The sequence below is a fragment of the Anomaloglossus baeobatrachus genome, chromosome 3 (assembly GCF_048569485.1).
Source record: "Anomaloglossus baeobatrachus isolate aAnoBae1 chromosome 3, aAnoBae1.hap1, whole genome shotgun sequence".
NCBI lineage: Eukaryota > Metazoa > Chordata > Amphibia > Anura > Aromobatidae > Anomaloglossus > Anomaloglossus baeobatrachus.
The window spans coordinates 698,608,593-698,634,890 of NC_134355.1; the positions used below are offsets into that span (position 1 = coordinate 698,608,593).

Consider the following 26,298-nt stretch of genomic DNA (forward strand, 5'->3'; position numbering starts at 1 on the left):
GCTTGTTTTGTCCTTGATCGAAAGCCTCCTAGTTTTAGCTGTTGGAGTTTTGAGCATGAGGTAAAAAGACAATCACTGCTACCATGTGAAAAATAACTCTTGGAGAATGCGGGCATCGATCGCGCTGCCTCTCGCATGCAAAGCGAGCGCTCTGCCACTTGAACTAATCCCCCTGGCATGACAGGTCTGCCTTTAGTTTCTTGCCACACTTCACGGTGATTTTCTCATCATGTCAGGTGAGAAGCTGCAATGCTATATGGCAATTTTTATGTAAGAATAGCTTGCTTTTTTTTTTACAGTGTGAGTTCCATTTTACCATAGTAGAAGATCATCGGAGGAGTTTAAAAGGTGAAGGGTGGCTTACAAATACATGCACACCTCTTCCAAGCAAACCCTTTACATATCTACGAAGAACCGAGGGGTAAGCAATAAAAAACCCCTTAATAGTTTGGAGACGAAAGTTGCAATGTAGCACAATATCAGTCTTATCGAAGAAATATAATGATGACCTGTATAAAAAGAATCAATTAGCAGAGGATGGTTTCGATCCATCGACCTCTGGGTTATGGGCCCAGCACGCTTCCGCTGCGCCACTCTGCTGCCGGTGGTCTGTTCGTTGAGAAGGTCTATTTATCGACTGACTTTTCAAAAGTGGCTAAAATGTATTTGGTCTTTGTGATGGAATCCATCAGCAGGAGCTTATTGTCGGCGCCTCGAGTCCTCCTGAGCATCAGCAATTGTCTCTTTGTTTTTGCTGATTTCTTTTTGTCATATTATGTTAAAAAGTTGATCTGAGAAACCTGTGCCTGGCCTGCCTGGCTGAGAGTTCCTGTAGAAAGATCTGTTTGCGTCTCTGTGGCGCAATTGGTTAGCGCGTTCGGCTGTTAACCGAAAGGATGGTGGTTCAAGCCCACCCAGGGACGATGGTCTTTTTTGCTTAAGTAGCAGCCTATGTACGAGTGAAGAAGGTTCCACGTCGTCTTTCAATTGCTCTCCCGACAAATAACTCTGTTGCTCGCTGCCTACGTTTTGAACTCCCGAGTTAGAATGGAGGAGACTTTTGGAAAAGAGCTCTTTGTATGTGGACGGAAGCAGCTTAGCTGGGCTGTGTTTATTCAGGGGCGATGGTCTCTTTGGCTCGAGTAGCATTCTAGGGGTGTAAAAGGTTCCACGTTAGCTTTCGGCTGAGCTGCTCTCCCAACAAAAAACTCTCTGTTGCTTTGTGCTTACGTTTTGAACTCCTCAGGTACAACGGAGGAGACCCTTCTAGAAGAGCTGTTTGTAAGTGGACAGAGGGAGCATAGCTGTGCTGTGTTTACTAGCAGGATGAGCCCTCCGATAGAACGCGCAAACATCCTTCGAGCTGGAATTGAACCAGCAACCCAAGGATTTGCTCATTTACATCTACAGTCTTTGGCTCTACCAGCTGAGCTATTGAAGGCTTGTCTTGGCCTTGGTTGAAAGCCTCCTAGTTTTAGCTGTTGGAGTTTTGAGCATGAGGTGAAAAGGCAATCACTGCTACCATGTGAAAAATAACTCTTGGAGAATGCGGGCATCGATCCCGCTGCCTCTCACATGCGAAGCGAGCGCTCTACCACTTGAGCTAATTCCCCTGGCGTGACAGTTGTGCCTTTAGTTTCTTGCCACACTTCATAGGGATTTTCTTATCATGTCAGGTGAGAAGCTGCATTGTTATATGGTATTTTTTTTCTGTAAGAATAGCTTTTTTTTTTTTTTTTTTTAAGTGTGAGTTCCATGTTGCCATAGTAGAAGATCATCGGAGGACTTTACAAGGTGAAGGGTGGCTTCCAAATACATGCACGCCTCTTCCAAGCAAAGCCTTTACATATCTACGGAGAAGACAAAAAACTCTCTGTTGATTTGTGCTTACGTTTTGATCTCCTCACTCCTCAGGTACAACGGAGGAGACCTTTCTAGAAGAGCTGTTTGTAGGTGGATGGAACGAGCATAGCTGGGCTGTGTTTACCAGCCGGATGAACCTTCCGATAGAATGCGCAAAACTCCTTCGAGCCGGAATTGAACCAGCGACCTAAGGATTGCTAACTTTCTTCTACAGTCTTCGGCTCTACCAGCTGAGCTATCGAAGGCTTGTTTTGTCCTTGATCGAAAGCCTCCTAGTTTTAGCTGTTGGAGTTTTGAGCATGAGGTAAAAAGACAATCACTGCTACCATGTGAAAAATAACTCTTGGAGAATGCGGGCATCGATCCCGCTGCCTCTCGCATGCAAAGCGAGCGCTCTGCCACTTGAGCTAATCCCCCTGGCATGACAGGTCTGCCTTTAGTTTCTTGCCACACTTCACGGTGATTTTCTCATCATGTCAGGTGAGAAGCTGCAATGCTATATGGCAATTTTTATGTAAGAATAGCTTGCTTTTTTTTTTACAGTGTGAGTTCCATTTTACCATAGTAGAAGATCATCGGAGGAGTTTAAAAGGTGAAGGGTGGCTTACAAATACATGCACACCTCTTCCAAGCAAACCCTTTACATATCTACGAAGAACCGAGGGGTAAGCAATAAAAAACCCCTTAATAGTTTGGAGACGAAAGTTGCAATGTAGCACAATATCAGTCTTATCGAAGAAATATAATGATGACCTGTATAAAAAGAATCAATTAGCAGAGGATGGTTTCGATCCATCGACCTCTGGGTTATGGGCCCAGCACGCTTCCGCTGCGCCACTCTGCTGCCGGTGGTCTGTTCGTTGAGAAGGTCTATTTATCGACTGACTTTTCAAAAGTGGCTAAAATGTATTTGGTCTTTGTGATGGAATCCATCAGCAGGAGCTTATTGTCGGCGCCTCGAGTCCTCCTGAGCATCAGCAATTGTCTCTTTGTTTTTGCTGATTTCTTTTTGTCATATTATGTTAAAAAGTTGATCTGAGAAACCTGTGCCTGGCCTGCCTGGCTGAGAGTTCCTGTAGAAAGATCTGTTTGCGTCTCTGTGGCGCAATTGGTTAGCGCGTTCGGCTGTTAACCGAAAGGATGGTGGTTCAAGCCCACCCAGGGACGATGGTCTTTTTTGCTTAAGTAGCAGCCTATGTACGAGTGAAGAAGGTTCCACGTCGTCTTTCAATTGCTCTCCCGACAAATAACTCTGTTGCTCGCTGCCTACGTTTTGAACTCCCGAGTTAGAATGGAGGAGACTTTTGGAAAAGAGCTCTTTGTATGTGGACGGAAGCAGCTTAGCTGGGCTGTGTTTATTCAGGGGCGATGGTCTCTTTGGCTCGAGTAGCATTCTAGGGGTGTAAAAGGTTCCACGTTAGCTTTCGGCTGAGCTGCTCTCCCAACAAAAAACTCTCTGTTGCTTTGTGCTTACGTTTTGAACTCCTCAGGTACAACGGAGGAGACCCTTCTAGAAGAGCTGTTTGTAGGTGGACAGAGGGAGCATAGCTGGGCTGTGTTTACTAGCAGGATGAGCCCTCCGATAGAACGCGCAAACATCCTTCGAGCTGGAATTGAACCAGCAACCCAAGGATTTGCTCATTTACATCTACAGTCTTTGGCTCTACCAGCTGAGCTATTGAAGGCTTGTCTTGGCCTTGGTTGAAAGCCTCCTAGTTTTAGCTGTTGGAGTTTTGAGCATGAGGTGAAAAGGCAATCACTGCTACCATGTGAAAAATAACTCTTGGAGAATGCGGGCATCGATCCCGCTGCCTCTCACATGCGAAGCGAGCGCTCTACCACTTGAGCTAATTCCCCTGGCGTGACAGTTGTGCCTTTAGTTTCTTGCCACACTTCATAGGGATTTTCTTATCATGTCAGGTGAGAAGCTGCATTGTTATATGGTATTTTTTTTCTGTAAGAATAGCTTTTTTTTTTTTTTTTTTTTTAAGTGTGAGTTCCATGTTGCCATAGTAGAAGATCATCGGAGGACTTTACAAGGTGAAGGGTGGCTTCCAAATACATGCACGCCTCTTCCAAGCAAAGCCTTTACATATCTACGGAGAAGACAAAAAACTCTCTGTTGATTTGTGCTTACGTTTTGATCTCCTCACTCCTCAGGTACAACGGAGGAGACCTTTCTAGAAGAGCTGTTTGTAGGTGGATGGAACGAGCATAGCTGGGCTGTGTTTACCAGCCGGATGAACCTTCCGATAGAATGCGCAAAACTCCTTCGAGCCGGAATTGAACCAGCGACCTAAGGATTGCTAACTTTCTTCTACAGTCTTCGGCTCTACCAGCTGAGCTATCGAAGGCTTGTTTTGTCCTTGATCGAAAGCCTCCTAGTTTTAGCTGTTGGAGTTTTGAGCATGAGGTAAAAAGACAATCACTGGTACCATGTGAAAAATAACTCTTGGAGAATGCGGGCATCGATCCCGCTGCCTCTCGCATGCAAAGCGAGCGCTCTGCCACTTGAGCTAATCCCCCTGGCATGACAGGTCTGCCTTTAGTTTCTTGCCACACTTCACGGTGATTTTCTCATCATGTCAGGTGAGAAGCTGCAATGCTATATGGCAATTTTTATGTAAGAATAGCTTGCTTTTTTTTTTACAGTGTGAGTTCCATTTTACCATAGTAGAAGATCATCGGAGGAGTTTAAAAGGTGAAGGGTGGCTTACAAATACATGCACACCTCTTCCAAGCAAACCCTTTACATATCTACGAAGAACCGAGGGGTAAGCAATAAAAAACCCCTTAATAGTTTGGAGACGAAAGTTGCAATGTAGCACAATATCAGTCTTATCGAAGAAATATAATGATGACCTGTATAAAAAGAATCAATTAGCAGAGGATGGTTTCGATCCATCGACCTCTGGGTTATGGGCCCAGCACGCTTCCGCTGCGCCACTCTGCTGCCGGTGGTCTGTTCGTTGAGAAGGTCTATTTATCGACTGACTTTTCAAAAGTGGCTAAAATGTATTTGGTCTTTGTGATGGAATCCATCAGCAGGAGCTTATTGTCGGCGCCTCGAGTCCTCCTGAGCATCAGCAATTGTCTCTTTGTTTTTGCTGATTTCTTTTTGTCATATTATGTTAAAAAGTTGATCTGAGAAACCTGTGCCTGGCCTGCCTGGCTGAGAGTTCCTGTAGAAAGATCTGTTTGCGTCTCTGTGGCGCAGTTGGTTAGCGCATTCGGCTGTTAACCGAAAGGATGGTGGTTCAAGCCCACCCAGGGACGATGGTCTTTTTTGCTTAAGTAGCAGCCTATGTACGAGTGAAGAAGGTTCCACGTCGTCTTTCAATTGCTCTCCCGACAAATAACTCTGTTGCTCGCTGCCTACGTTTTGAACTCCCGAGTTAGAATGGAGGAGACTTTTGGAAAAGAGCTCTTTGTATGTGGACGGAAGCAGCTTAGCTGGACTGTGTTTATTCAGGGGCGATGGTCTCTTTGGCTCGAGTAGCATTCTAGGGGTGTAAAAGGTTCCACGTTAGCTTTCGGCTGAGCTGCTCTCCCAACAAAAAACTCTCTGTTGCTTTGTGCTTACGTTTTGAACTCCTCAGGTACAACGGAGGAGACCCTTCTAGAAGAGCTGTTTGTAGGTGGACAGAGGGAGCATAGCTGGGCTGTGTTTACTAGCAGGATGAGCCCTCCGATAGAACGCGCAAACATCCTTCGAGCTGGAATTGAACCAGCAACCCAAGGATTTGCTCATTTACATCTACAGTCTTTGGCTCTACCAGCTGAGCTATTGAAGGCTTGTCTTGGCCTTGGTTGAAAGCCTCCTAGTTTTAGCTGTTGGAGTTTTGAGCATGAGGTGAAAAGGCAATCACTGCTACCATGTGAAAAATAACTCTTGGAGAATGCGGGCATCGATCCCGCTGCCTCTCACATGCGAAGCGAGCGCTCTACCACTTGAGCTAATTCCCCTGGCGTTACAGTTGTGCCTTTAGTTTCTTGCCACACTTCATAGGGATTTTCTTATCATGTCAGGTGAGAAGCTGCATTGTTATATGGTATTTTTTTTCTGTAAGAATAGCTTTTTTTTTTTTTTTTTTTTTTTAAGTGTGAGTTCCATGTTGCCATAGTAGAAGATCATCGGAGGACTTTACAAGGTGAAGGGTGGCTTCCAAATACATGCACGCCTCTTCCAAGCAAAGCCTTTACATATCTACGGAGAAGACAAAAAACTCTCTGTTGATTTGTGCTTACGTTTTGATCTCCTCACTCCTCAGGTACAACGGAGGAGACCTTTCTAGAAGAGCTGTTTGTAGGTGGATGGAACGAGCATAGCTGGGCTGTGTTTACCAGCCGGATGAACCTTCCGATAGAATGCGCAAAACTCCTTCGAGCCGGAATTGAACCAGCGACCTAAGGATTGCTAACTTTCTTCTACAGTCTTCGGCTCTACCAGCTGAGCTATCGAAGGCTTGTTTTGTCCTTGATCGAAAGCCTCCTAGTTTTAGCTGTTGGAGTTTTGAGCATGAGGTAAAAAGACAATCACTGCTACCATGTGAAAAATAACTCTTGGAGAATGCGGGCATCGATCCCGCTGCCTCTCGCATGCAAAGCGAGCGCTCTGCCACTTGAGCTAATCCCCCTGGCATGACAGGTCTGCCTTTAGTTTCTTGCCACACTTCACGGTGATTTTCTCATCATGTCAGGTGAGAAGCTGCAATGCTATATGGCAATTTTTATGTAAGAATAGCTTGCTTTTTTTTTTACAGTGTGAGTTCCATTTTACCATAGTAGAAGATCATCGGAGGAGTTTAAAAGGTGAAGGGTGGCTTACAAATACATGCACACCTCTTCCAAGCAAACCCTTTACATATCTACGAAGAACCGAGGGGTAAGCAATAAAAAACCCCTTAATAGTTTGGAGACGAAAGTTGCAATGTAGCACAATATCAGTCTTATCGAAGAAATATAATGATGACCTGTATAAAAAGAATCAATTAGCAGAGGATGGTTTCGATCCATCGACCTCTGGGTTATGGGCCCAGCACGCTTCCGCTGCGCCACTCTGCTGCCGGTGGTCTGTTCGTTGAGAAGGTCTATTTATCGACTGACTTTTCAAAAGTGGCTAAAATGTATTTGGTCTTTGTGATGGAATCCATCAGCAGGAGCTTATTGTCGGCGCCTCGAGTCCTCCTGAGCATCAGCAATTGTCTCTTTGTTTTTGCTGATTTCTTTTTGTCATATTATGTTAAAAAGTTGATCTGAGAAACCTGTGCCTGGCCTGCCTGGCTGAGAGTTCCTGTAGAAAGATCTGTTTGCGTCTCTGTGGCGCAGTTGGTTAGCGCGTTCGGCTGTTAACCGAAAGGATGGTGGTTCAAGCCCACCCAGGGACGATGGTCTTTTTTGCTTAAGTAGCAGCCTATGTACGAGTGAAGAAGGTTCCACGTCGTCTTTCAATTGCTCTCCCGACAAATAACTCTGTTGCTCGCTGCCTACGTTTTGAACTCCCGAGTTAGAATGGAGGAGACTTTTGGAAAAGAGCTCTTTGTATGTGGACGGAAGCAGCTTAGCTGGACTGTGTTTATTCAGGGGCGATGGTCTCTTTGGCTCGAGTAGCATTCTAGGGGTGTAAAAGGTTCCACGTTAGCTTTCGGCTGAGCTGCTCTCCCAACAAAAAACTCTCTGTTGCTTTGTGCTTACGTTTTGAACTCCTCAGGTACAACGGAGGAGACCCTTCTAGAAGAGCTGTTTGTAGGTGGACAGAGGGAGCATAGCTGGGCTGTGTTTACTAGCAGGATGAGCCCTCCGATAGAACGCGCAAACATCCTTCGAGCTGGAATTGAACCAGCAACCCAAGGATTTGCTCATTTACATCTACAGTCTTTGGCTCTACCAGCTGAGCTATTGAAGGCTTGTCTTGGCCTTGGTTGAAAGCCTCCTAGTTTTAGCTGTTGGAGTTTTGAGCATGAGGTGAAAAGGCAATCACTGCTACCATGTGAAAAATAACTCTTGGAGAATGCGGGCATCGATCCCGCTGCCTCTCACATGCGAAGCGAGCGCTCTACCACTTGAGCTAATTCCCCTGGCGTGACAGTTGTGCCTTTAGTTTCTTGCCACACTTCATAGGGATTTTCTTATCATGTCAGGTGAGAAGCTGCATTGTTATATGGTATTTTTTTTCTGTAAGAATAGCTTTTTTTTTTTTTTTTTTTTTTAAGTGTGAGTTCCATGTTGCCATAGTAGAAGATCATCGGAGGACTTTACAAGGTGAAGGGTGGCTTCCAAATACATGCACGCCTCTTCCAAGCAAAGCCTTTACATATCTACGGAGAAGACAAAAAACTCTCTGTTGATTTGTGCTTACGTTTTGATCTCCTCACTCCTCAGGTACAACGGAGGAGACCTTTCTAGAAGAGCTGTTTGTAGGTGGATGGAACGAGCATAGCTGGGCTGTGTTTACCAGCCGGATGAACCTTCCGATAGAATGCGCAAAACTCCTTCGAGCCGGAATTGAACCAGCGACCTAAGGATTGCTAACTTTCTTCTACAGTCTTCGGCTCTACCAGCTGAGCTATCGAAGGCTTGTTTTGTCCTTGATCGAAAGCCTCCTAGTTTTAGCTGTTGGAGTTTTGAGCATGAGGTAAAAAGACAATCACTGGTACCATGTGAAAAATAACTCTTGGAGAATGCGGGCATCGATCCCGCTGCCTCTCGCATGCAAAGCGAGCGCTCTGCCACTTGAGCTAATCCCCCTGGCATGACAGGTCTGCCTTTAGTTTCTTGCCACACTTCACGGTGATTTTCTCATCATGTCAGGTGAGAAGCTGCAATGCTATATGGCAATTTTTATGTAAGAATAGCTTGCTTTTTTTTTTACAGTGTGAGTTCCATTTTACCATAGTAGAAGATCATCGGAGGAGTTTAAAAGGTGAAGGGTGGCTTACAAATACATGCACACCTCTTCCAAGCAAACCCTTTACATATCTACGAAGAACCGAGGGGTAAGCAATAAAAAACCCCTTAATAGTTTGGAGACGAAAGTTGCAATGTAGCACAATATCAGTCTTATCGAAGAAATATAATGATGACCTGTATAAAAAGAATCAATTAGCAGAGGATGGTTTCGATCCATCGACCTCTGGGTTATGGGCCCAGCACGCTTCCGCTGCGCCACTCTGCTGCCGGTGGTCTGTTCGTTGAGAAGGTCTATTTATCGACTGACTTTTCAAAAGTGGCTAAAATGTATTTGGTCTTTGTGATGGAATCCATCAGCAGGAGCTTATTGTCGGCGCCTCGAGTCCTCCTGAGCATCAGCAATTGTCTCTTTGTTTTTGCTGATTTCTTTTTGTCATATTATGTTAAAAAGTTGATCTGAGAAACCTGTGCCTGGCCTGCCTGGCTGAGAGTTCCTGTAGAAAGATCTGTTTGCGTCTCTGTGGCGCAGTTGGTTAGCGCGTTCGGCTGTTAACCGAAAGGATGGTGGTTCAAGCCCACCCAGGGACGATGGTCTTTTTTGCTTAAGTAGCAGCCTATGTACGAGTGAAGAAGGTTCCACGTCGTCTTTCAATTGCTCTCCCGACAAATAACTCTGTTGCTCGCTGCCTACGTTTTGAACTCCCGAGTTAGAATGGAGGAGACTTTTGGAAAAGAGCTCTTTGTATGTGGACGGAAGCAGCTTAGCTGGACTGTGTTTATTCAGGGGCGATGGTCTCTTTGGCTCGAGTAGCATTCTAGGGGTGTAAAAGGTTCCACGTTAGCTTTCGGCTGAGCTGCTCTCCCAACAAAAAACTCTCTGTTGCTTTGTGCTTACGTTTTGAACTCCTCAGGTACAACGGAGGAGACCCTTCTAGAAGAGCTGTTTGTAGGTGGACAGAGGGAGCATAGCTGGGCTGTGTTTACTAGCAGGATGAGCCCTCCGATAGAACGCGCAAACATCCTTCGAGCTGGAATTGAACCAGCAACCCAAGGATTTGCTCATTTACATCTACAGTCTTTGGCTCTACCAGCTGAGCTATTGAAGGCTTGTCTTGGCCTTGGTTGAAAGCCTCCTAGTTTTAGCTGTTGGAGTTTTGAGCATGAGGTGAAAAGGCAATCACTGCTACCATGTGAAAAATAACTCTTGGAGAATGCGGGCATCGATCCCGCTGCCTCTCACATGCGAAGCGAGCGCTCTACCACTTGAGCTAATTCCCCTGGCGTTACAGTTGTGCCTTTAGTTTCTTGCCACACTTCATAGGGATTTTCTTATCATGTCAGGTGAGAAGCTGCATTGTTATATGGTATTTTTTTTCTGTAAGAATAGCTTTTTTTTTTTTTTTTTTTTTTTAAGTGTGAGTTCCATGTTGCCATAGTAGAAGATCATCGGAGGACTTTACAAGGTGAAGGGTGGCTTCCAAATACATGCACGCCTCTTCCAAGCAAAGCCTTTACATATCTACGGAGAAGACAAAAAACTCTCTGTTGATTTGTGCTTACGTTTTGATCTCCTCACTCCTCAGGTACAACGGAGGAGACCTTTCTAGAAGAGCTGTTTGTAGGTGGATGGAACGAGCATAGCTGGGCTGTGTTTACCAGCCGGATGAACCTTCCGATAGAATGCGCAAAACTCCTTCGAGCCGGAATTGAACCAGCGACCTAAGGATTGCTAACTTTCTTCTACAGTCTTCGGCTCTACCAGCTGAGCTATCGAAGGCTTGTTTTGTCCTTGATCGAAAGCCTCCTAGTTTTAGCTGTTGGAGTTTTGAGCATGAGGTAAAAAGACAATCACTGCTACCATGTGAAAAATAACTCTTGGAGAATGCGGGCATCGATCCCGCTGCCTCTCGCATGCAAAGCGAGCGCTCTGCCACTTGAGCTAATCCCCCTGGCATGACAGGTCTGCCTTTAGTTTCTTGCCACACTTCACGGTGATTTTCTCATCATGTCAGGTGAGAAGCTGCAATGCTATATGGCAATTTTTATGTAAGAATAGCTTGCTTTTTTTTTTACAGTGTGAGTTCCATTTTACCATAGTAGAAGATCATCGGAGGAGTTTAAAAGGTGAAGGGTGGCTTACAAATACATGCACACCTCTTCCAAGCAAACCCTTTACATATCTACGAAGAACCGAGGGGTAAGCAATAAAAAACCCCTTAATAGTTTGGAGACGAAAGTTGCAATGTAGCACAATATCAGTCTTATCGAAGAAATATAATGATGACCTGTATAAAAAGAATCAATTAGCAGAGGATGGTTTCGATCCATCGACCTCTGGGTTATGGGCCCAGCACGCTTCCGCTGCGCCACTCTGCTGCCGGTGGTCTGTTCGTTGAGAAGGTCTATTTATCGACTGACTTTTCAAAAGTGGCTAAAATGTATTTGGTCTTTGTGATGGAATCCATCAGCAGGAGCTTATTGTCGGCGCCTCGAGTCCTCCTGAGCATCAGCAATTGTCTCTTTGTTTTTGCTGATTTCTTTTTGTCATATTATGTTAAAAAGTTGATCTGAGAAACCTGTGCCTGGCCTGCCTGGCTGAGAGTTCCTGTAGAAAGATCTGTTTGCGTCTCTGTGGCGCAGTTGGTTAGCGCGTTCGGCTGTTAACCGAAAGGATGGTGGTTCAAGCCCACCCAGGGACGATGGTCTTTTTTGCTTAAGTAGCAGCCTATGTACGAGTGAAGAAGGTTCCACGTCGTCTTTCAATTGCTCTCCCGACAAATAACTCTGTTGCTCGCTGCCTACGTTTTGAACTCCCGAGTTAGAATGGAGGAGACTTTTGGAAAAGAGCTCTTTGTATGTGGACGGAAGCAGCTTAGCTGGACTGTGTTTATTCAGGGGCGATGGTCTCTTTGGCTCGAGTAGCATTCTAGGGGTGTAAAAGGTTCCACGTTAGCTTTCGGCTGAGCTGCTCTCCCAACAAAAAACTCTCTGTTGCTTTGTGCTTACGTTTTGAACTCCTCAGGTACAACGGAGGAGACCCTTCTAGAAGAGCTGTTTGTAGGTGGACAGAGGGAGCATAGCTGGGCTGTGTTTACTAGCAGGATGAGCCCTCCGATAGAACGCGCAAACATCCTTCGAGCTGGAATTGAACCAGCAACCCAAGGATTTGCTCATTTACATCTACAGTCTTTGGCTCTACCAGCTGAGCTATTGAAGGCTTGTCTTGGCCTTGGTTGAAAGCCTCCTAGTTTTAGCTGTTGGAGTTTTGAGCATGAGGTGAAAAGGCAATCACTGCTACCATGTGAAAAATAACTCTTGGAGAATGCGGGCATCGATCCCGCTGCCTCTCACATGCGAAGCGAGCGCTCTACCACTTGAGCTAATTCCCCTGGCGTTACAGTTGTGCCTTTAGTTTCTTGCCACACTTCATAGGGATTTTCTTATCATGTCAGGTGAGAAGCTGCATTGTTATATGGTATTTTTTTTCTGTAAGAATAGCTTTTTTTTTTTTTTTTTTTTTTTAAGTGTGAGTTCCATGTTGCCATAGTAGAAGATCATCGGAGGACTTTACAAGGTGAAGGGTGGCTTCCAAATACATGCACGCCTCTTCCAAGCAAAGCCTTTACATATCTACGGAGAAGACAAAAAACTCTCTGTTGATTTGTGCTTACGTTTTGATCTCCTCACTCCTCAGGTACAACGGAGGAGACCTTTCTAGAAGAGCTGTTTGTAGGTGGATGGAACGAGCATAGCTGGGCTGTGTTTACCAGCCGGATGAACCTTCCGATAGAATGCGCAAAACTCCTTCGAGCCGGAATTGAACCAGCGACCTAAGGATTGCTAACTTTCTTCTACAGTCTTCGGCTCTACCAGCTGAGCTATCGAAGGCTTGTTTTGTCCTTGATCGAAAGCCTCCTAGTTTTAGCTGTTGGAGTTTTGAGCATGAGGTAAAAAGACAATCACTGCTACCATGTGAAAAATAACTCTTGGAGAATGCGGGCATCGATCCCGCTGCCTCTCGCATGCAAAGCGAGCGCTCTGCCACTTGAGCTAATCCCCCTGGCATGACAGGTCTGCCTTTAGTTTCTTGCCACACTTCACGGTGATTTTCTCATCATGTCAGGTGAGAAGCTGCAATGCTATATGGCAATTTTTATGTAAGAATAGCTTGCTTTTTTTTTTACAGTGTGAGTTCCATTTTACCATAGTAGAAGATCATCGGAGGAGTTTAAAAGGTGAAGGGTGGCTTACAAATACATGCACACCTCTTCCAAGCAAACCCTTTACATATCTACGAAGAACCGAGGGGTAAGCAATAAAAAACCCCTTAATAGTTTGGAGACGAAAGTTGCAATGTAGCACAATATCAGTCTTATCGAAGAAATATAATGATGACCTGTATAAAAAGAATCAATTAGCAGAGGATGGTTTCGATCCATCGACCTCTGGGTTATGGGCCCAGCACGCTTCCGCTGCGCCACTCTGCTGCCGGTGGTCTGTTCGTTGAGAAGGTCTATTTATCGACTGACTTTTCAAAAGTGGCTAAAATGTATTTGGTCTTTGTGATGGAATCCATCAGCAGGAGCTTATTGTCGGCGCCTCGAGTCCTCCTGAGCATCAGCAATTGTCTCTTTGTTTTTGCTGATTTCTTTTTGTCATATTATGTTAAAAAGTTGATCTGAGAAACCTGTGCCTGGCCTGCCTGGCTGAGAGTTCCTGTAGAAAGATCTGTTTGCGTCTCTGTGGCGCAATTGGTTAGCGCGTTCGGCTGTTAACCGAAAGGATGGTGGTTCAAGCCCACCCAGGGACGATGGTCTTTTTTGCTTAAGTAGCAGCCTATGTACGAGTGAAGAAGGTTCCACGTCGTCTTTCAATTGCTCTCCCGACAAATAACTCTGTTGCTCGCTGCCTACGTTTTGAACTCCCGAGTTAGAATGGAGGAGACTTTTGGAAAAGAGCTCTTTGTATGTGGACGGAAGCAGCTTAGCTGGGCTGTGTTTATTCAGGGGCGATGGTCTCTTTGGCTCGAGTAGCATTCTAGGGGTGTAAAAGGTTCCACGTTAGCTTTCGGCTGAGCTGCTCTCCCAACAAAAAACTCTCTGTTGCTTTGTGCTTACGTTTTGAACTCCTCAGGTACAACGGAGGAGACCCTTCTAGAAGAGCTGTTTGTAGGTGGACAGAGGGAGCATAGCTGGGCTGTGTTTACTAGCAGGATGAGCCCTCCGATAGAACGCGCAAACATCCTTCGAGCTGGAATTGAACCAGCAACCCAAGGATTTGCTCATTTACATCTACAGTCTTTGGCTCTACCAGCTGAGCTATTGAAGGCTTGTCTTGGCCTTGGTTGAAAGCCTCCTAGTTTTAGCTGTTGGAGTTTTGAGCATGAGGTGAAAAGGCAATCACTGCTACCATGTGAAAAATAACTCTTGGAGAATGCGGGCATCGATCCCGCTGCCTCTCACATGCGAAGCGAGCGCTCTACCACTTGAGCTAATTCCCCTGGCGTGACAGTTGTGCCTTTAGTTTCTTGCCACACTTCATAGGGATTTTCTTATCATGTCAGGTGAGAAGCTGCATTGTTATATGGTATTTTTTTTCTGTAAGAATAGCTTTTTTTTTTTTTTTTTTTTTAAGTGTGAGTTCCATGTTGCCATAGTAGAAGATCATCGGAGGACTTTACAAGGTGAAGGGTGGCTTCCAAATACATGCACGCCTCTTCCAAGCAAAGCCTTTACATATCTACGGAGAAGACAAAAAACTCTCTGTTGATTTGTGCTTACGTTTTGATCTCCTCACTCCTCAGGTACAACGGAGGAGACCTTTCTAGAAGAGCTGTTTGTAGGTGGATGGAACGAGCATAGCTGGGCTGTGTTTACCAGCCGGATGAACCTTCCGATAGAATGCGCAAAACTCCTTCGAGCCGGAATTGAACCAGTGACCTAAGGATTGCTAACTTTCTTCTACAGTCTTCGGCTCTACCAGCTGAGCTATCGAAGGCTTGTTTTGTCCTTGATCGAAAGCCTCCTAGTTTTAGCTGTTGGAGTTTTGAGCATGAGGTAAAAAGACAATCACTGCTACCATGTGAAAAATAACTCTTGGAGAATGCGGGCATCGATCCCGCTGCCTCTCGCATGCAAAGCGAGCGCTCTGCCACTTGAGCTAATCCCCCTGGCATGACAGGTCTGCCTTTAGTTTCTTGCCACACTTCACGGTGATTTTCTCATCATGTCAGGTGAGAAGCTGCAATGCTATATGGCAATTTTTATGTAAGAATAGCTTGCTTTTTTTTTTACAGTGTGAGTTCCATTTTACCATAGTAGAAGATCATCGGAGGAGTTTAAAAGGTGAAGGGTGGCTTACAAATACATGCACACCTCTTCCAAGCAAACCCTTTACATATCTACGAAGAACCGAGGGGTAAGCAATAAAAAACCCCTTAATAGTTTGGAGACGAAAGTTGCAATGTAGCACAATATCAGTCTTATCGAAGAAATATAATGATGACCTGTATAAAAAGAATCAATTAGCAGAGGATGGTTTCGATCCATCGACCTCTGGGTTATGGGCCCAGCACGCTTCCGCTGCGCCACTCTGCTGCCGGTGGTCTGTTCGTTGAGAAGGTCTATTTATCGACTGACTTTTCAAAAGTGGCTAAAATGTATTTGGTCTTTGTGATGGAATCCATCAGCAGGAGCTTATTGTCGGCGCCTCGAGTCCTCCTGAGCATCAGCAATTGTCTCTTTGTTTTTGCTGATTTCTTTTTGTCATATTATGTTAAAAAGTTGATCTGAGAAACCTGTGCCTGGCCTGCCTGGTTGAGAGTTCCAGTAGAAAGATCTGTTTGCGTCTCTGTGGCGCAATTGGTTAGCGCGTTCGGCTGTTAACCGAAAGGATGGTGGTTCAAGCCCACCCAGGGACGATGGTCTTTTTTGCTTAAGTAGCAGCCTATGTACGAGTGAAGAAGGTTCCACGTCGTCTTTCAATTGCTCTCCCGACAAATAACTCTGTTGCTCGCTGCCTACGTTTTGAACTCCCGAGTTAGAATGGAGGAGACTTTTGGAAAAGAGCTCTTTGTATGTGGACGGAAGCAGCTTAGCTGGGCTGTGTTTATTCAGGGGCGATGGTCTCTTTGGCTCGAGTAGCATTCTAGGGGTGTAAAAGGTTCCACATTAGCTTTCGGCTGAGCTGCTCTCCCAACAAAAAACTCTCTGTTGCTTTGTGCTTAAGTTTTGAACTCCTCAGGTACAACGGAGGAGACCCTTCTAGAAGAGCTGTTTGTAGGTGGACAGAGGGAGCATAGCTGGGCTGTGTTTACTAGCAGGATGAGCCCTCCGATAGAACGCGCAAACATCCTTCGAGCTGGAATTGAACCAGCAACCCAAGGATTTGCTCATTTACATCTACAGTCTTTGGCTCTACCAGCTGAGCTATTGAAGGCTTGTCTTGGCCTTGGTTGAAAGCCTCCTAGTTTTAGCTGTTGGAGTTTTGAGCATGAGGTGAAAAGGCAATCACTGCTACCATGTGAAAAATAACTCTTGGAGAATGCGGGCATCGATCCCGCTGCCTCTCACATGCGAAGCGAGCGCTCTACCACTTGAGCTAATTCCCCTGGCGTGACAGTTGTGCCTTTAGTTTCTTGCCACACTTCATAGGGATTTTCTTATCATGTCAGGTGAGAAGCTGCATTGTTATATGGTATTTTTTTTCTGTAAGAATAGCTTTTTTTTTTTTTTTTTTTTAAGTGTGAGTTCCATGTTGCCATAGTAGAAGATCATCGGAGGACTTTACAAGGTGAAGGGTGGCTTCCAAATACATGCACGCCTCTTCCAAGCAAAGCCTTTACATATCTACGGAGAAGACAAAAAACTCTCTGTTGATTTGTGCTTAAGTTTTGATCTCCTCACTCCTCAGGTACAACGGAGGAGACCTTTCTAGAAGAGCTGTTTGTAGGTGGATGGAACGAGCATAGCTGGGCTGTGTTTACCAGCCGGATGAACCTTCCGATAGAATGCGCAAAACTCCTTCGAGCCGGAATTGAACCAGCGACCTAAGGATTGCTAACTTTCTTCTACAGTCTTCGGCTCTACCAGCTGAGCTATCGACGGCTTGTTTTGTCCTTGATCGAAAGCCTCCTAGTTTTAGCTGTTGGAGTTTTGAGCATGAGGTAAAAAGACAATCACTGCTACCATGTGAAAAATAACTCTTGGAGAATGCGGGCATCGATCCCGCTGCCTCTCGCATGCAAAGCGAGCGCTCTGCCACTTGAGCTAATCCCCCTGGCATGACAGGTCTGCCTTTAGTTTCTTGCCACACTTCACGGTGATTTTCTCATCATGTCAGGTGAGAAGCTGCAATGCTATATGGCAATTTTTATGTAAGAATAGCTTGCTTTTTTTTTTACAGTGTGAGTTCCATTTTACCATAGTAGAAGATCATCGGAGGAGTTTAAAAGGTGAAGGGTGGCTTACAAATACATGCACACCTCTTCCAAGCAAACCCTTTACATATCTACGAAGAACCGAGGGGTAAGCAATAAAAAACCCCTTAATAGTTTGGAGACGAAAGTTGCAATGTAGCACAATATCAGTCTTATCGAAGAAATATAATGATGACCTGTATAAAAAGAATCAATTAGCAGAGGATGGTTTCGATCCATCGACCTCTGGGTTATGGGCCCAGCACGCTTCCGCTGCGCCACTCTGCTGCCGGTGGTCTGTTCGTTGAGAAGGTCTATTTATCGACTGACTTTTCAAAAGTGGCTAAAATGTATTTGGTCTTTGTGATGGAATCCATCAGCAGGAGCTTATTGTCGGCGCCTCGAGTCCTCCTGAGCATCAGCAATTGTCTCTTTGTTTTTGCTGATTTCTTTTTGTCATATTATGTTAAAAAGTTGATCTGAGAAACCTGCGCCTGGCCTGCCTGGTTGAGAGTTCCTGTAGAAAGATCTGTTTGCGTCTCTGTGGCGCAATTGGTTAGCGCGTTCGGCTGTTAACCGAAAGGATGGTGGTTCAAGCCCACCCAGGGATGATGGTCTTTTTTGCTTAAGTAGCAGCCTATGTACGAGTGAAGAAGGTTCCACGTCGTCTTTCAATTGCTCTCCCGACAAATAACTCTGTTGCTCGCTGCCTACGTTTTGAACTCCCGAGTTAGAATGGAGGAGACTTTTGGAAAAGAGCTCTTTGTATGTGGACGGAAGCAGCTTAGCTGGGCTGTGTTTATTCAGGGGCGATGGTCTCTTTGGCTCGAGTAGCATTCTAGGGGTGTAAAAGGTTCCACGTTAGCTTTCGGCTGAGCTGCTCTCCCAACAAAAAACTCTCTGTTGCTTTGTGCTTACGTTTTGAACTCCTCAGGTACAACGGAGGAGACCCTTCTAGAAGAGCTGTTTGTAGGTGGACAGAGGGAGCATAGCTGGGCTGTGTTTACTAGCAGGATGAGCCCTCCGATAGAACGCGCAAACATCCTTCGAGCTGGAATTGAACCAGCAACCCAAGGATTTGCTCATTTACATCTACAGTCTTTGGCTCTACCAGCTGAGCTATTGAAGGCTTGTCTTGGCCTTGGTTGAAAGCCTCCTAGTTTTAGCTGTTGGAGTTTTGAGCATGAGGTGAAAAGGCAATCACTGCTACCATGTGAAAAATAACTCTTGGAGAATGCGGGCATCGATCCCGCTGCCTCTCACATGCGAAGCGAGCGCTCTACCACTTGAGCTAATTCCCCTGGCGTGACAGTTGTGCCTTTAGTTTCTTGCCACACTTCATAGGGATTTTCTTATCATGTCAGGTGAGAAGCTGCATTGTTATATGGTATTTTTTTTCTGTAAGAATAGCTTTTTTTTTTTTTTTTTTTTAAGTGTGAGTTCCATGTTGCCATAGTAGAAGATCATCGGAGGACTTTACAAGGTGAAGGGTGGCTTCCAAATACATGCACGCCTCTTCCAAGCAAAGCCTTTACATATCTACGGAGAAGACAAAAAACTCTCTGTTGATTTGTGCTTACGTTTTGATCTCCTCACTCCTCAGGTACAACGGAGGAGACCTTTCTAGAAGAGCTGTTTGTAGGTGGATGGAACGAGCATAGCTGGGCTGTGTTTACCAGCCGGATGAACCTTCCGATAGAATGCGCAAAACTCCTTCGAGCCGGAATTGAACCAGCGACCTAAGGATTGCTAACTTTCTTCTACAGTCTTCGGCTCTACCAGCTGAGCTATCGAAGGCTTGTTTTGTCCTTGATCGAAAGCCTCCTAGTTTTAGCTGTTGGAGTTTTGAGCATGAGGTAAAAAGACAATCACTGCTACCATGTGAAAAATAACTCTTGGAGAATGCGGGCATCGATCCCGCTGCCTCTCGCATGCAAAGCGAGCGCTCTGCCACTTGAGCTAATCCCCCTGGCATGACAGGTCTGCCTTTAGTTTCTTGCCACACTTCACGGTGATTTTCTCATCATGTCAGGTGAGAAGCTGCAATGCTATATGGCAATTTTTATGTAAGAATAGCTTGCTTTTTTTTTTACAGTGTGAGTTCCATTTTACCATAGTAGAAGATCATCGGAGGAGTTTAAAAGGTGAAGGGTGGCTTACAAATACATGCACACCTCTTCCAAGCAAACCCTTTACATATCTACGAAGAACCGAGGGGTAAGCAATAAAAAACCCCTTAATAGTTTGGAGACGAAAGTTGCAATGTAGCACAATATCAGTCTTATCGAAGAAATATAATGATGACCTGTATAAAAAGAATCAATTAGCAGAGGATGGTTTCGATCCATCGACCTCTGGGTTATGGGCCCAGCACGCTTCCGCTGCGCCACTCTGCTGCCGGTGGTCTGCTCGTTGAGAAGGTCTATTTATCGACTGACTTTTCAAAAGTGGCTAAAATGTATTTGGTCTTTGTGATGGAATCCATCAGCAGGAGCTTATTGTCGGCGCCTCGAGTCCTCCTGAGCATCAGCAATTGTCTCTTTGTTTTTGCTGATTTCTTTTTGTCATATTATGTTAAAAAGTTGATCTGAGAAACCTGTGCCTGGCCTGCCTGGCTGAGAGTTCCTGTAGAAAGATCTGTTTGCGTCTCTGTGGCGCAATTGGTTAGCGCGTTCGGCTGTTAACCGAAAGGATGGTGGTTCAAGCCCACCCAGGGACGATGGTCTTTTTTGCTTAAGTAGCAGCCTATGTACGAGTGAAGAAGGTTCCACATCGTCTTTCAATTGCTCTCCCGACAAATAACTCTGTTGCTCGCTGCCTACGTTTTGAACTCCCGAGTTAGAATGGAGGAGACTTTTGGAAAAGAGCTCTTTGTATGTGGACGGAAGCAGCTTAGCTGGGCTGTGTTTATTCAGGGGCGATGGTCTCTTTGGCTCGAGTAGCATTCTAGGGGTGTAAAAGGTTCCACGTTAGCTTTCGGCTGAGCTGCTCTCCCAACAAAAAACTCTCTGTTGCTTTGTGCTTACGTTTTGAACTCCTCAGGTACAACGGAGGAGTCCCTTCTAGAAGAGCTGTTTGTAGGTGGACAGAGGGAGCATAGCTGGGCTGTGTTTACTAGCAGGATGAGCCCTCCAATAGAACGCGCAAACATCCTTCGAGCTGGAATTGAACCAGCAACCCAAGGATTTGCTCATTTACATCTACAGTCTTTGGCTCTACCAGCTGAGCTATTGAAGGCTTGTCTTGGCCTTGGTTGAAAGCCTCCTAGTTTTAGCTGTTGGAGTTTTGAGCATGAGGTGAAAAGGCAATCACTGCTACCATGTGAAAAATAACTCTTGGAGAATGCGGGCATCGATCCCGCTGCCTCTCACATGCGAAGCGAGCGCTCTACCACTTGAGCTAATTCCCCTGGCGTGACAGTTGTGCCTTTAGTTTCTTGCCACACTTCATAGGGATTTTCTTATCATGTCAGGTGAGAAGCTGCATTGTTATATGGTATTTTTTTTCTGTAAGAATAGCTTTTTTTTTTTTTTTTTTTTAAGTGTGAGTTCCATGTTGCCATAGTAAAAGATCATCGGAGGACTTTACAAGGTGAAGGGTGGCTTCCAAATACATGCACGCCTCTTCCAAGCAAAGCCTTTACATATCTACGGAGAAGACAAAAAACTCTCTGTTGATTTGTTTTGATCTCCTCACTCCTCAGGTACAACGGAGGAGACCTTTCTAGAAGAGCTGTTTGTAGGTGGATGGAACGAGCATAGCTGGGCTGTGTTTACCAGCCGGATGAACCTTCCGATAGAATGCGCAAAACTCCTTCGAGCCGGAATTGAACCAGCGACCTAAGGATTGCTAACTTTCTTCTACAGTCTTCGGCTCTACCAGCTGAGCTATCGAAGGCTTGTTTTGTCCTTGATCGAAAGCCTCCTAGTTTTAGCTGTTGGAGTTTTGAGCATGAGGTAAAAAGACAATCACTGCTACCATGTGAAAAATAACTCTTGGAGAATGCGGGCATCGATCCCGCTGCCTCTCGCATGCAAAGCGAGCGCTCTGCCACTTGAGCTAATCCCCCTGGCATGACAGGTCTGCCTTTAGTTTCTTGCCACACTTCACGGTGATTTTCTCATCATGTCAGGTGAGAAGCTGCAATGCTATATGGCAATTTTTATGTAAGAATAGCTTGCTTTTTTTTTTACAGTGTGAGTTCCATTTTACCATAGTAGAAGATCATCGGAGGAGTTTAAAAGGTGAAGGGTGGCTTACAAATACATGCACACCTCTTCCAAGCAAACCCTTTACATATCTACGAAGAACCGAGGGGTAAGCAATAAAAAACCCCTTAATAGTTTGGAGACGAAAGTTGCAATGTAGCACAATATCAGTCTTATCGAAGAAATATAATGATGACCTGTATAAAAAGAATCAATTAGCAGAGGATGGTTTCGATCCATCGACCTCTGGGTTATGGGCCCAGCACGCTTCCGCTGCGCCACTCTGCTGCCGGTGGTCTGTTCGTTGAGAAGGTCTATTTATCGACTGACTTTTCAAAAGTGGCTAAAATGTATTTGGTCTTTGTGATGGAATCCATCAGCAGGAGCTTATTGTCGGCGCCTCGAGTCCTCCTGAGCATCAGCAATTGTCTCTTTGTTTTTGCTGATTTCTTTTTGTCATATTATGTTAAAAAGTTGATCTGAGAAACCTGTGCCTGGCCTGCCTGGCTGAGAGTTCCTGTAGAAAGATCTGTTTGCGTCTCTGTGGAGCAATTGGTTAGCGCGTTCGGCTGTTAACCGAAAGGATGGTGGTTCAAGCCCACCCAGGGACGATGGTCTTTTTTGCTTAAGTAGCAGCCTATGTACGAGTGAAGAAGGTTCCACGTCGTCTTTCAATTGCTCTCCCGACAAATAACTCTGTTGCTCGCTGCCTACGTTTTGAACTCCCGAGTTAGAATGGAGGAGACTTTTGGAAAAGAGCTCTTTGTATGTGGACGGAAGCAGCTTAGCTGGGCTGTGTTTATTCAGGGGCGATGGTCTCTTTGGCTCGAGTAGCATTCTAGGGGTGTAAAAGGTTCCACGTTAGCTTTCGGCTGAGCTGCTCTCCCAACAAAAAACTCTCTGTTGCTTTGTGCTTACGTTTTGAACTCCTCAGGTACAACGGAGGAGACCCTTCTAGAAGAGCTGTTTGTAGGTGGACAGAGGGAGCATAGCTGGGCTGTGTTTACTAGCAGGATGAGCCCTCCGATAGAACGCGCAAACATCCTTCGAGCTGGAATTGAACCAGCAACCCAAGGATTTGCTCATTTACATCTACAGTCTTTGGCTCTACCAGCTGAGCTATTGAAGGCTTGTCTTGGCCTTGGTTGAAAGCCTCCTAGTTTTAGCTGTTGGAGTTTTGAGCATGAGGTGAAAAGGCAATCACTGCTACCATGTGAAAAATAACTCTTGGAGAATGCGGGCATCGATCCCGCTGCCTCTCACATGCGAAGCGAGCGCTCTACCACTTGAGCTAATTCCCCTGGCGTGACAGTTGTGCCTTTAGTTTCTTGCCACACTTCATAGGGATTTTCTTATCATGTCAGGTGAGAAGCTGCATTGTTATATGGTATTTTTTTTCTGTAAGAATAGCTTTTTTTTTTTTTTTTTTTAAGTGTGAGTTCCATGTTGCCATAGTAGAAGATCATCGGAGGACTTTACAAGGTGAAGAGTGGCTTCCAAATACATGCACGCCTCTTCCAAGCAAAGCCTTTACATATCTACGGAGAAGACAAAAAACTCTCTGTTGATTTGTGCTTACGTTTTGATCTCCTCACTCCTCAGGTACAACGGAGGAGACCTTTCTAGAAGAGCTGTTTGTAGGTGGATGGAACGAGCATAGCTGGGCTGTGTTTACCAGCCGGATGAACCTTCCGATAGAATGCGCAAAACTCCTTCGAGCCGGAATTGAACCAGCGACCTAAGGATTGCTAACTTTCTTCTACAGTCTTCGGCTCTACCAGCTGAGCTATCGAAGGCTTGTTTTGTCCTTGATCGAAAGCCTCCTAGTTTTAGCTGTTGGAGTTTTGAGCATGAGGTAAAAAGACAATCACTGCTACCATGTGAAAAATAACTCTTGGAGAATGCGGGCATCGATCCCGCTGCCTCTCGCATGCAAAGCGAGCGCTCTGCCACTTGAGCTAATCCCCCTGGCATGACAGGTCTGCCTTTAGTTTCTTGCCACACTTCACGGTGATTTTCTCATCATGTCAGGTGAGAAGCTGCAATGCTATATGGCAATTTTTATGTAAGAATAGCTTGCTTTTTTTTTTACAGTGTGAGTTCCATTTTACCATAGTAGAAGATCATCGGAGGAGTTTAAAAGGTGAAGGGTGGCTTACAAATACATGCACACCTCTTCCAAGCAAACCCTTTACATATCTACGAAGAACCGAGGGGTAAGCAATAAAAAACCCCTTAATAGTTTGGAGACGAAAGTTGCAATGTAGCACAATATCAGTCTTATCGAAGAAATATAATGATGACCTGTATAAAAAGAATCAATTAGCAGAGGATGGTTTCGATCCATCGACCTCTGGGTTATGGGCCCAGCACGCTTCCGCTGCGCCACTCTGCTGCCGGTGGTCTGTTCGTTGAGAAGGTCTATTTATCGACTGACTTTTCAAAAGTGGCTAAAATGTATTTGGTCTTTGTGATGGAATCCATCAGCAGGAGCTTATTGTCGGCGCCTCGAGTCCTCCTGAGCATCAGCAATTGTCTCTTTGTTTTTGCTGATTTCTTTTTGTCATATTATGTTAAAAAGTTGATCTGAGAAACCTGTGCCTGGCCTGCCTGGCTGAGAGTTCCTGTAGAAAGATCTGTTTGCGTCTCTGTGGAGCAATTGGTTAGCGCGTTCGGCTGTTAACCGAAAGGATGGTGGTTCAAGCCCACCCAGGGACGATGGTCTTTTTTGCTTAAGTAGCAGCCTATGTACGAGTGAAGAAGGTTCCACGTCGTCTTTCAATTGCTCTCCCGACAAATAACTCTGTTGCTCGCTGCCTACGTTTTGAACTCCCGAGTTAGAATGGAGGAGACTTTTGGAAAAGAGCTCTTTGTATGTGGACGGAAGCAGCTTAGCTGGGCTGTGTTTATTCAGGGGCGATGGTCTCTTTGGCTCGAGTAGCATTCTAGGGGTGTAAAAGGTTCCACGTTAGCTTTCGGCTGAGCTGCTCTCCCAACAAAAAACTCTCTGTTGCTTTGTGCTTACGTTTTGAACTCCTCAGGTACAACGGAGGAGACCCTTCTAGAAGAGCTGTTTGTAGGTGGACAGAGGGAGCATAGCTGGGCTGTGTTTACTAGCAGGATGAGCCCTCCGATAGAACGCGCAAACATCCTTCGAGCTGGAATTGAACCAGCAACCCAAGGATTTGCTCATTTACATCTACAGTCTTTGGCTCTACCAGCTGAGCTATTGAAGGCTTGTCTTGGCCTTGGTTGAAAGCCTCCTAGTTTTAGCTGTTGGAGTTTTGAGCATGAGGTGAAAAGGCAATCACTGCTACCATGTGAAAAATAACTCTTGGAGAATGCGGGCATCGATCCCGCTGCCTCTCACATGCGAAGCGAGCGCTCTACCACTTGAGCTAATTCCCCTGGCGTGACAGTTGTGCCTTTAGTTTCTTGCCACACTTCATAGGGATTTTCTTATCATGTCAGGTGAGAAGCTGCATTGTTATATGGTATTTTTTTTCTGTAAGAATAGCTTTTTTTTTTTTTTTTTTTAAGTGTGAGTTCCATGTTGCCATAGTAGAAGATCATCGGAGGACTTTACAAGGTGAAGAGTGGCTTCCAAATACATGCACGCCTCTTCCAAGCAAAGCCTTTACATATCTACGGAGAAGACAAAAAACTCTCTGTTGATTTGTGCTTACGTTTTGATCTCCTCACTCCTCAGGTACAACGGAGGAGACCTTTCTAGAAGAGCTGTTTGTAGGTGGATGGAACGAGCATAGCTGGGCTGTGTTTACCAGCCGGATGAACCTTCCGATAGAATGCGCAAAACTCCTTCGAGCCGGAATTGAACCAGCGACCTAAGGATTGCTAACTTTCTTCTACAGTCTTCGGCTCTACCAGCTGAGCTATCGAAGGCTTGTTTTGTCCTTGATCGAAAGCCTCCTAGTTTTAGCTGTTGGAGTTTTGAGCATGAGGTAAAAAGACAATCACTGCTACCATGTGAAAAATAACTCTTGGAGAATGCGGGCATCGATCCCGCTGCCTCTCGCATGCAAAGCGAGCGCTCTGCCACTTGAGCTAATCACCCTGGCATGACAGGTCTGCCTTTAGTTTCTTGCCACACTTCACGGTGATTTTCTCATCATGTCAGGTGAGAAGCTGCAATGCTATATGGCAATTTTTATGTAAGAATAGCTTGCTTTTTTTTTTACAGTGTGAGTTCCATTTTACCATAGTAGAAGATCATCGGAGGAGTTTAAAAGGTGAAGGGTGGCTTACAAATACATGCACACCTCTTCCAAGCAAACCCTTTACATATCTACGAAGAACCGAGGGGTAAGCAATAAAAAACCCCTTAATAGTTTGGAGACGAAAGTTGCAATGTAGCACAATATCAGTCTTATCGAAGAAATATAATGATGACCTGTATAAAAAGAATCAATTAGCAGAGGATGGTTTCGATCCATCGACCTCTGGGTTATGGGCCCAGCACGCTTCCGCTGCGCCACTCTGCTGCCGGTGGTCTGTTCGTTGAGAAGGTCTATTTATCGACTGACTTTTCAAAAGTGGCTAAAATGTATTTGGTCTTTGTGATGGAATCCATCAGCAGGAGCTTATTGTCGGCGCCTCGAGTCCTCCTGAGCATCAGCAATTGTCTCTTTGTTTTTGCTGATTTCTTTTTGTCATATTATGTTAAAAAGTTGATCTGAGAAACCTGTGCCTGGCCTGCCTGGCTGAGAGTTCCTGTAGAAAGATCTGTTTGCGTCTCTGTGGCGCAATTGGTTAGCGCGTTCGGCTGTTAACCGAAAGGATGGTGGTTCAAGCCCACCCAGGGACGATGGTCTTTTTTGCTTAAGTAGCAGCCTATGTACGAGTGAAGAAGGTTCCACGTCGTCTTTCAATTGCTCTCCCGAC

The 26,298-nt window shown here is 45.3% G+C and overlaps 33 non-coding genes across 33 annotated transcripts; 10 read left to right on the forward strand and 23 right to left on the reverse strand.

The window, feature by feature from the left end:
* The first annotated feature begins 849 nt into the window (after positions 1–849).
* TRNAN-GUU (transfer RNA asparagine (anticodon GUU)) lies at positions 850–923 on the forward strand. Its single transcript has one exon. It is a non-coding gene; the product is annotated as a tRNA-Asn (tRNA).
* A 617-nt stretch (positions 924–1,540) lies between these two features.
* On the reverse strand, positions 1,541–1,613 carry TRNAA-CGC (transfer RNA alanine (anticodon CGC)). The gene has a single exon. It is a non-coding gene; the product is annotated as a tRNA-Ala (tRNA).
* Positions 1,614–2,207: 594 nt separating this feature from the next.
* On the reverse strand, positions 2,208–2,280 carry TRNAA-UGC (transfer RNA alanine (anticodon UGC)). The gene has a single exon. It is a non-coding gene; the product is annotated as a tRNA-Ala (tRNA).
* A 676-nt stretch (positions 2,281–2,956) lies between these two features.
* On the forward strand, positions 2,957–3,030 carry TRNAN-GUU (transfer RNA asparagine (anticodon GUU)). Its single transcript has one exon. It is a non-coding gene; the product is annotated as a tRNA-Asn (tRNA).
* Positions 3,031–3,647: 617 nt separating this feature from the next.
* TRNAA-CGC (transfer RNA alanine (anticodon CGC)) lies at positions 3,648–3,720 on the reverse strand. The gene has a single exon. It is a non-coding gene; the product is annotated as a tRNA-Ala (tRNA).
* A 596-nt stretch (positions 3,721–4,316) lies between these two features.
* TRNAA-UGC (transfer RNA alanine (anticodon UGC)) lies at positions 4,317–4,389 on the reverse strand. The gene has a single exon. It is a non-coding gene; the product is annotated as a tRNA-Ala (tRNA).
* A 676-nt stretch (positions 4,390–5,065) lies between these two features.
* Positions 5,066–5,139, forward strand: TRNAN-GUU (transfer RNA asparagine (anticodon GUU)). The gene has a single exon. It is a non-coding gene; the product is annotated as a tRNA-Asn (tRNA).
* Positions 5,140–5,756: 617 nt separating this feature from the next.
* TRNAA-CGC (transfer RNA alanine (anticodon CGC)) lies at positions 5,757–5,829 on the reverse strand. Its single transcript has one exon. It is a non-coding gene; the product is annotated as a tRNA-Ala (tRNA).
* A 598-nt stretch (positions 5,830–6,427) lies between these two features.
* Positions 6,428–6,500, reverse strand: TRNAA-UGC (transfer RNA alanine (anticodon UGC)). Its single transcript has one exon. It is a non-coding gene; the product is annotated as a tRNA-Ala (tRNA).
* A 676-nt stretch (positions 6,501–7,176) lies between these two features.
* Positions 7,177–7,250, forward strand: TRNAN-GUU (transfer RNA asparagine (anticodon GUU)). The gene has a single exon. It is a non-coding gene; the product is annotated as a tRNA-Asn (tRNA).
* Positions 7,251–7,867: 617 nt separating this feature from the next.
* TRNAA-CGC (transfer RNA alanine (anticodon CGC)) lies at positions 7,868–7,940 on the reverse strand. Its single transcript has one exon. It is a non-coding gene; the product is annotated as a tRNA-Ala (tRNA).
* A 597-nt stretch (positions 7,941–8,537) lies between these two features.
* On the reverse strand, positions 8,538–8,610 carry TRNAA-UGC (transfer RNA alanine (anticodon UGC)). The gene has a single exon. It is a non-coding gene; the product is annotated as a tRNA-Ala (tRNA).
* A 676-nt stretch (positions 8,611–9,286) lies between these two features.
* On the forward strand, positions 9,287–9,360 carry TRNAN-GUU (transfer RNA asparagine (anticodon GUU)). The gene has a single exon. It is a non-coding gene; the product is annotated as a tRNA-Asn (tRNA).
* A 617-nt stretch (positions 9,361–9,977) lies between these two features.
* Positions 9,978–10,050, reverse strand: TRNAA-CGC (transfer RNA alanine (anticodon CGC)). The gene has a single exon. It is a non-coding gene; the product is annotated as a tRNA-Ala (tRNA).
* Positions 10,051–10,648: 598 nt separating this feature from the next.
* TRNAA-UGC (transfer RNA alanine (anticodon UGC)) lies at positions 10,649–10,721 on the reverse strand. Its single transcript has one exon. It is a non-coding gene; the product is annotated as a tRNA-Ala (tRNA).
* Positions 10,722–11,397: 676 nt separating this feature from the next.
* On the forward strand, positions 11,398–11,471 carry TRNAN-GUU (transfer RNA asparagine (anticodon GUU)). The gene has a single exon. It is a non-coding gene; the product is annotated as a tRNA-Asn (tRNA).
* A 617-nt stretch (positions 11,472–12,088) lies between these two features.
* Positions 12,089–12,161, reverse strand: TRNAA-CGC (transfer RNA alanine (anticodon CGC)). The gene has a single exon. It is a non-coding gene; the product is annotated as a tRNA-Ala (tRNA).
* A 598-nt stretch (positions 12,162–12,759) lies between these two features.
* TRNAA-UGC (transfer RNA alanine (anticodon UGC)) lies at positions 12,760–12,832 on the reverse strand. Its single transcript has one exon. It is a non-coding gene; the product is annotated as a tRNA-Ala (tRNA).
* Positions 12,833–13,508: 676 nt separating this feature from the next.
* On the forward strand, positions 13,509–13,582 carry TRNAN-GUU (transfer RNA asparagine (anticodon GUU)). Its single transcript has one exon. It is a non-coding gene; the product is annotated as a tRNA-Asn (tRNA).
* A 617-nt stretch (positions 13,583–14,199) lies between these two features.
* On the reverse strand, positions 14,200–14,272 carry TRNAA-CGC (transfer RNA alanine (anticodon CGC)). The gene has a single exon. It is a non-coding gene; the product is annotated as a tRNA-Ala (tRNA).
* Positions 14,273–14,868: 596 nt separating this feature from the next.
* On the reverse strand, positions 14,869–14,941 carry TRNAA-UGC (transfer RNA alanine (anticodon UGC)). The gene has a single exon. It is a non-coding gene; the product is annotated as a tRNA-Ala (tRNA).
* A 676-nt stretch (positions 14,942–15,617) lies between these two features.
* Positions 15,618–15,691, forward strand: TRNAN-GUU (transfer RNA asparagine (anticodon GUU)). The gene has a single exon. It is a non-coding gene; the product is annotated as a tRNA-Asn (tRNA).
* Positions 15,692–16,308: 617 nt separating this feature from the next.
* TRNAA-CGC (transfer RNA alanine (anticodon CGC)) lies at positions 16,309–16,381 on the reverse strand. Its single transcript has one exon. It is a non-coding gene; the product is annotated as a tRNA-Ala (tRNA).
* A 595-nt stretch (positions 16,382–16,976) lies between these two features.
* On the reverse strand, positions 16,977–17,049 carry TRNAA-UGC (transfer RNA alanine (anticodon UGC)). Its single transcript has one exon. It is a non-coding gene; the product is annotated as a tRNA-Ala (tRNA).
* Positions 17,050–18,416: 1,367 nt separating this feature from the next.
* Positions 18,417–18,489, reverse strand: TRNAA-CGC (transfer RNA alanine (anticodon CGC)). The gene has a single exon. It is a non-coding gene; the product is annotated as a tRNA-Ala (tRNA).
* Positions 18,490–19,084: 595 nt separating this feature from the next.
* On the reverse strand, positions 19,085–19,157 carry TRNAA-UGC (transfer RNA alanine (anticodon UGC)). The gene has a single exon. It is a non-coding gene; the product is annotated as a tRNA-Ala (tRNA).
* A 676-nt stretch (positions 19,158–19,833) lies between these two features.
* On the forward strand, positions 19,834–19,907 carry TRNAN-GUU (transfer RNA asparagine (anticodon GUU)). Its single transcript has one exon. It is a non-coding gene; the product is annotated as a tRNA-Asn (tRNA).
* Positions 19,908–20,524: 617 nt separating this feature from the next.
* On the reverse strand, positions 20,525–20,597 carry TRNAA-CGC (transfer RNA alanine (anticodon CGC)). The gene has a single exon. It is a non-coding gene; the product is annotated as a tRNA-Ala (tRNA).
* Positions 20,598–21,184: 587 nt separating this feature from the next.
* TRNAA-UGC (transfer RNA alanine (anticodon UGC)) lies at positions 21,185–21,257 on the reverse strand. The gene has a single exon. It is a non-coding gene; the product is annotated as a tRNA-Ala (tRNA).
* A 1,367-nt stretch (positions 21,258–22,624) lies between these two features.
* On the reverse strand, positions 22,625–22,697 carry TRNAA-CGC (transfer RNA alanine (anticodon CGC)). Its single transcript has one exon. It is a non-coding gene; the product is annotated as a tRNA-Ala (tRNA).
* Positions 22,698–23,291: 594 nt separating this feature from the next.
* TRNAA-UGC (transfer RNA alanine (anticodon UGC)) lies at positions 23,292–23,364 on the reverse strand. The gene has a single exon. It is a non-coding gene; the product is annotated as a tRNA-Ala (tRNA).
* Positions 23,365–24,731: 1,367 nt separating this feature from the next.
* On the reverse strand, positions 24,732–24,804 carry TRNAA-CGC (transfer RNA alanine (anticodon CGC)). Its single transcript has one exon. It is a non-coding gene; the product is annotated as a tRNA-Ala (tRNA).
* A 1,343-nt stretch (positions 24,805–26,147) lies between these two features.
* Positions 26,148–26,221, forward strand: TRNAN-GUU (transfer RNA asparagine (anticodon GUU)). Its single transcript has one exon. It is a non-coding gene; the product is annotated as a tRNA-Asn (tRNA).
* The last annotated feature ends 77 nt before the right edge of the window (positions 26,222–26,298 follow it).